The sequence below is a fragment of the Rattus norvegicus genome, chromosome X, assembly GCF_036323735.1.
Source record: "Rattus norvegicus strain BN/NHsdMcwi chromosome X, GRCr8, whole genome shotgun sequence".
Classification (NCBI taxonomy): Eukaryota; Metazoa; Chordata; class Mammalia; order Rodentia; family Muridae; genus Rattus; species Rattus norvegicus.
Window position 1 is genome coordinate 75491606 of NC_086039.1, and position 7521 is coordinate 75499126.

Sequence of the window (7521 nt, forward strand, 5' to 3'; positions counted from 1 at the left end):
CTTTAGTGGCAGTCAGGGTCTTTTGTTTATTCTTTCCTCTCTTTCCCTCTGACTCTTCCTCCTTCCAAACATCCCCCTCTCCCCACAACATGCTTCTCCAGATATACTATTCGTGTGGTAGACTTAACTCCAATGACAGAGACCCCATTTATTTACTTTTATTACTAGTGTAGGTCTCAGTTTTGCTACTGTCTCCCAACTTTATTATCACACATTTAAAGATGATGTCATAGTCATCTGGTTTGCAGTCCAGACAAACAGTAAGGTTTTATATCCCTGAGGCAGACCCTCAGAAACTCATGCCCATGGACTCCTCCAATTCTTTCTGACCATTCTCCTTCTTTACGTCTGCAGTTCTTCTAGTCCAACCTGTAGAAGACTAACTCTGAACTATTGCCACTTACACTAAACAAATTGAACTCTGTACCAGAGCTGGCCCCTTATGTTTCAAGTTCTAGAAACTTGCCATTTTGCTCATCCCCACACCTCTTATGGTTAATTCCTTCAACCTCTGCTTTGTCCTCCACCACTGTGCAACATGATCATCCCCTCTGCACTCTCCTCCACTTCCTCCTTTTTTTCCCAGTCTTGTAATACTTCCCTTCTCCAATGTGCAGTTTCTCTTCATCCCTGGAATCTACTCAACTCTAACCACTCTGCTGTCTATACAAATACAAGAAACATCTTCCTTGTGGCCCAAATACTTCACAATTATTACAAGATAATGGATAGGCCCTTATGGATTTGTATCACTTCCAATTCCTGGACCTCTGTATAGGTTCAGTGATGGTAGTTTTCTCCAGGAAGCTCCACATCCAGCTGGCTATGATGACCATCTTAGAGTACTGCCATGATGATTTTGACTGCTTCCCCCAGTGGGTGACAGAGGCAAGGCCCCTCTCTTTTCAGATGACTTTGACTGTAGCAGGCAGAGCTCATTCCTCAATGGTGTACTACACCTAGCTAAAAATACCACAGTTACATCTATGATCACTTTCAACATTTCTATGGGATCATTCATTCAATCATCCAAACTTGAAGTGAGTACTGTTTTCTCACATCAAAGGGTACCTGTTATTAAATGGAAATGTCTCCCATGTCTCATTCAGGCAGCCCCATATTCAGTAGGTTCCTTACTAGCTGGTCAAGGGACATGTGTTGCCCCTCTGACTGTTTTATTTAGCTTCTTCTCTTTACAAATTTATCTTTTCATACCACTAGAACCCTTCAGATCCAGCAAAGCTAACCTTTGAAATCCCAATATGTATCTTAACAACATAGTTGTCCCGCGCGACCTCGCCAGGAAGAAAACACGCGTGGACATAGGAATCCTAGGTGTGACCAAACTTTAGTGATATCTTAAGGAGGAAGCCCCGCGCGCCGGCATGGCGCGCTTATATACACCCTAGCGCGGCGCATCCACACCTGATTGGTCGCTTACTCATGATCTCATCAGGCACGCCCTGGAGTGGGCAAAGACCTGGCACGAAGGCACTCTTGCACATGCACACACAGTTAACTTCCTGAAAGGAAGTCAGCTGGCGTGGCGAAGGCCGGCGCCATCTTGTCTAGCTTGGCCTTCCACGTGGGGCGCAGTGGAAGCCAGCGGCATCTAGTGGTGGTGAATGTTATTGCGGCCCTCTACATCTCCCCCTTATTATTTTATTAATTAATAACAGTAAATTATTGTCGAGGCTGGTCTAGGTCCCTGCAGTTACGTCCATCTGCTGTGGCTCCTGTCTTAAGTCATTCCTCTATGTCACAGCCTTATCCGTCGAAGGGTAACCCTATCGCCACCGGGCCCTGTGTCTTAGATTGGTCTGTGCATGAGGAAAGTTGTCCGTCTCTGGATACCACAGTGCTGTGTGACAGTAACTGTTAATGACCTAGGTCAAACTCTAAAGAGAGGCCAGCCAGAAGGTGAGTTAGTGGGGAGATCATGATCACCCTATCGCGTGCAATGAGGAAACCTCAGTGATGTAGAAGGGCTGATCAAAGAATCATTGAGTCTCTCTCATCCCAGTGCAATGGATCCACAGATCCATAGGGTGCAAGAGCAGAGAACTCAGATACCGACTAATTTTTGAAGATAGATAACCAAATTTTAGGGGAGGCCCCTTGTTCAAATGGCCACAAGTGCTTGAGTGATAACGGCCTTGTCACGTTTCTGTTGAGATCTGAGTTTGCAAATCAACCATAGCATGAACACTAATCCACAGCATAGGGCTGCATCAAACAGAGCCACCCCCACCCATTTTTTGAAGTACTAGGAATCCAAATCCAAAGAGGCAGTGTGAGGGCTAGAGGTAGTTTCCGAGGGATCCATCCGGGAGTCATTTCTAGGCATCAGAATTTTCCGTGTCAGTCGTTTCGGTAGCCAGAATGGGTTGTCTTCTTCCTGCGGGAAAACACAAACCGCTCCCCTGGATCTTATTAAAATAGGATCTGGGCCTTTCCATAGACCAGTCAAAACATCTTTCCATTTTACCATCTCTTTTGGTCTATCAGGCTCTGAATAGTGACGTTTGGCCGCAGTATGGCCTTGGGCATCAAGATTTAAAAAATTAAGGGTGAAGAGTGCCATGGAAACAGCTACTCTTGGTACTGAGGGTAGAGCCTCCTCGACTCCCCCTTTTTGTTTAATTAAATAGGATTTGAGAGTGCGATGGGCATGTTCTACAATGCCCTGTCCCTGAGGATTATACGGGAGACCAGTCAGATGAGTCACATCCATTTGGTGGCAGAATTGTTGAAATTTTTGAGAAGTATAAGCTGGTCCATTGTCTGTCTTAAGGAGTTTGGGTTTACCCCAAGCGCTCCACGCCTTGAGGCAATGTTGAATTGCATGCGAGGCCTTTTCTCCTGTTAGAGGTGTAGCAAACATAATGCCAGAGCATGTTTCAATAGAAACATGCAGATACTGAAGTCTTCCAAAAGAAGGGATATGAGTAACATCCATTTGCCAGACCTGTAGCGGTCGGATTCCTCATGGGTTAACACCCACATGGGGTATAGGCAGGAATTGACAACAATTTTGACATTGGGTAACTATCTCCCTAGCTTCTTTTCTAGTCAAAGCAAATCGGCGGCGTAAAGTTTCAGCCGTCACATGAAATTGTCTGTGAAATTCTTTTGCTACATCTAATTGAGGGGACAAGGCAACTGCAATCACTCTTGTAGCTTTGTCCGCTAGGTCATTTCCACGGGACATTGGCCCAGGAAGGCCCGAGTGAGCTCTAATATGTGTTATGAATACAGGGGATCTCCTGCCGAGAAGGGTAGATTGAATTTGTTGAAAAATTTGAGCAAGTTTGTTGGAAGGCCTGATTAATCCAGCCACCTCAAGAACCTTAACTGCATTAACCACATAGGAGGAATCTGACACAATGTTAAGCGGGCCTGGGAAGGTCTCGAGGACCTCTAGCACCACTAAACATTCCACAACTTGAGGTGAGGTTTCATTATACTGCTTAGATACTACCTTATTATTGACCACATAAGCACCTATACCAGTTTTTGACCCATCTGTATACACTACAACCCCATCAACGAGTGGTTTCTGAGACATTATGTGTGGGAACACAATGGCTTGGCTTAAAGCAAATTGTAGGATCGGGTGTTTTGGATAATGATTATCAATCTGTCCAGCAAAGGAAGTAACTAACACTGCCCAAGCATTTGAGGTAGCAGCTAATGTTTGAACCTGAATGGCTGTATATGGTACTATCAAAGTTTTGGGTTCTTTCCCAAAATGAGTAATAGCTGCCTTCTATCCGTGGAGTGCAAGCTGAGCAACCGCATCGGGATACCAGTCAATAATCTTAGTGGGAGATGCATTGGGATGGACCCATAATAAAGGCCCATCCTGCCACAAGACAGCTGTTGGTAATTGCATAGTTTTGAAAACACACAAATCAAAAGGCTTGGTTTCATCAATGCGCTGCAATTGAGCATCCTGTAAGGCTTTTTCTACAACTTGTAAGGCCTGGTTTGCGGCTGGCGTCAATGCTCTCGGAGAGGAGATATGAGAGTCCCCTTCCAAAATATCAAATAAAGGTTTCAACTCAGCAGAGGAAATCTTTAAAAATGGTCTCAGCCAATTTATATCTCCCAATAATTTTTGGAAATCATTTAAGGTATGTAAATGATCTCTGCGAATCTCTAATTTCTGGGGAACTATTTTTTCAGGATAAATGACCGATCCCAGAAATGAGCCAATTTCTGCAATTTGAACCTTTTCTGTAGTGACTTGCAGTCCCCATTGTCCCAATGTTTTGATTAAGATGGGATATGAGGTCTGTAAGGTTGTTAAATCTTTATCACACATTAAAATATCATCCATGTAATGAGCCAGAAGCAAAGATGGAAATTGCTTCCTTATAGGTTCAAGGGCTCATTGCACATATAGTTGGCAAATAGTGGGGCTATTGGCCATGCTTTGAGGCAGGACCTTCCACTGAAATCTCTTATCAGGTTCAAGATGATTAATAGCTGGTATAGTAAATGCAAACCTCTGTCTGTCTTGTGGACACAAGGGGATGGAAAAGAAACAATCCTTAATGTCTATTATTATTATCTTCCATTGCTTAGGTAAGGTGGAGAGTAAGGGTAGGCCTCGTTGGATCGAGCCAAATAAACGCATCTGTGCATTAATGGCTCTCAAATCATGGAGAAGTCTCCATTTTCCTGATTTTTTTTTATCACAAAAATAGGAGTATTCCATGGTGAAATGGACGGTTCTAAATGACCAAGCTGTAATTGTTCATCAACCAATTTAGTGGCAGCTTCTAATTTTTCAGAGGATAGATGCCATTGAGGAACCCATTTTGCCTCCTCTGTGAGCCAGGGTATGGGCATAGAACCCTCAATGGCACCTAGGAAAAATCCAGGTCCTGCCTTCCTATATTACCTTCTTGTGGGACCGGTTCTAATTTTCCTTGCTCCTTTTTTCCTAATCCCTTCCCTTCCTCGTAGCCCATTCTCTTCATAATCTCGACAGCTTGTTGAGAGTACTCGTTGGTCAATGTCAGACCTAGACCCTGTAAGACATCCCTCCCCCAAAGGTTAACAGGAAGAGGGAGGACATAAGGAATAAACCTTCCTGATTGGCCTTCTGAAGCATGCCAGATCAAGGAGCGTGAGCTGATAGTGGGGCTGGCTTCATACCCTAGTCCTTGTAAGGAATGGGATGATTGAGTGACAGGCCATGCCTTAGGCCACCAACTAGAGGAGATAATGCTCTTATCAGCCCCTGTATCTAAAATTCCCGTAAAAGTTTTCCCTTCTATATTCAACTCTAAAGAGGGTCTGGAATTAAGGTCCATCATTAAATAAGCAGAATCAGTCCCGGAAGAGCCAAACTTCGTGGTGCCTCTAGGGACCCCGGAAGAAGGAAAATGATCATGTAAGCTTGGAAGAATAATCAACTGAGCAATCCTGTCACCTGAGGAAATGGAAAAAACGCCTTGAGGGCAAGAGCAGAGAACTTGAAGTTCTCCCGTGTAATCTTGATCTATTATTCCAGGGTGAACAATAAGTCCCTTTAAGGTTAAGGAGGACCGACCCATAATAAGGCCAACACTTCCCACGGGTAGGGGGCCTTTGTAGTCAGTGGGGAAAGGTTGCACACCCATCAGTGGCATTAATATGAATTGGGTGGTGGAACAGAGGTCCACTCCTACTGAGCCTTTTGTGGCTCTGCGAACCGTGGTGTACCTCTGTTGTAAGCTGGAGTCCCATATGTTTTGGGGCCCTGAGACTTGGGGCCCAGATACCCATTTTTTGGAGTGTTTTCACCCCCTTCTGCCTGGGGAGGCCCGGGCTGAATAAGCCTGCCTCTGATATCTTTAACTGAGTGACACTCACTAGCCCAATGATAGCCTTTCCCACACTTAGTACACAGTCCTGGTGCTCTCTTCCTTGTGAGGGCTTGACACTCCTTTTTCAAATGTCCTGGTTTGCCACAGTTATAGCAGACCCTGCGATCACCTGTACCTGAGCACTTTTGGCCCTGTAGGATAGCAGCCGCGAGGCTGGCATTAGTAAGCGGGCCTCCAAGTTCTCGGCAAACTCGCAGCCAGTCCTGTAATCCTTTGCTCTTCCTATGTGTAATAGCTTCTCTGCATTCCTGTGTGGCTTGCTCATAGACCAACTGTTCCACTAAAGGCATTGCCTGTTCAGGGTCTCCAAAGATCCTGCCTGCTGCCTCTGTCATCCTAGCCACGAAGTCTGAGAATGGCTCCTGGGGGCCTTGTATAATTCTCGTTAAGTGTCCCCCGGACTCTCCCTTCTTGGAAAGTGCCCTCCACACCTTAACGGCGGCAGCGGAGATTTGAGCGTATGCTCCCCAGTCATAGTTTGATTATTGGCATACTGCCCTTGTCCTGTTAGCAGATCAAGCGTCCAGTCTCTCTGATTGCCTTCAGCAATGGCATTGACTTTGGCCTGTGCCTGAGAGGCGTCATACCACAAGGCTTTCCATTCCATATATTGTCCCATATTAGGGAGCGCAGACTTCACTGTTGTCTGCCAGTCTCTTGGAGTCATGGCCAGAGTAGCAAGCCTTTCGACTTGAGCAATAGTAAAATTGGCACTAACTCCATAGTTACGGACCGACTCGGCAAGTTCCTTAATTTGAACATATTCTACTGGTGTGTGAACACAGCCTCCATCGGCGGCCTCAAACACCGGGAATGCCTGCTGTATCTTTTTCTGTTCCTCTTTAGTGAGGAAGGAATCTGAGTGAAATCTCTCCATATAAGATGGAGGGGCGCTGGGGCTTATAGGCTGGGAAACCGCATGGTTTCCACCTCCCACTTCCTTTTATTTACCCAAGCTGTTAGCTCATTGTTCATCTGGGTAGTATCCTTCTTTTTCATAGCGAGCTGCCTCATCTTCTAAATCCTCTTCCTCAGAGGAGCTAAGCTCGTTTGTCTCTGAGCTATCAAGCTCTGAAGTCTTTGAATCCTTTACCGGATAAAGACTTCTCCTTTTCAAGACCTTTTTCTCCCTTCTCTGTTTTATCTCTTCCGGGGCGTTTTTTCCCCACTCTCTCGCCTCCGCATTGGAGGGGACTGTCTGCTTGTTATTTTTCCTTGAGCTCTTTAATTTTTTATCCAACACTGTTTCTGACATGCCGCCTTGCCCCTCCTCCTGCGCTCTTTGATTTGCTGTTACAGCTGGGCAGCTCCCATGCGACCTCTGACGCTGCCTGGCAGTAGCTAGAAACTCGAAGGCCAATAGAAAAAACCCGAGGGCTGCCAAAACAATAATAAAGGCTTCCGCCGCATTTAGCAAGGGAGTGAGGTGGAACAGATCAAGGCTAAACATTGTCTCTCGGGGTCTCACCCGCGTCCTGTAGCTTCTGGACCCTTTCTGTGAACGGAGGCTCTCCTCAGCGCCGGTGATGGTGAGGTGTTTGTCCCGGGTTCTCGGCACCAAATGTCCCGCGCGACCTCGCCAGCAAGAAAACACGCGGGGACATACGAATCCTTGCTACAGATAAACGTTTATTGAATCTTA

General features: G+C 45.8%; 1 pseudogene; it reads right to left on the minus strand.

Annotated features, from left to right (window-relative positions):
* Positions 1–2445: 2445 nt before the first annotated feature.
* Positions 2446–6814, minus strand: LOC134484191 (igE-binding protein-like; annotated as a pseudogene).
* Positions 6815–7521: the final 707 nt, after the last annotated feature.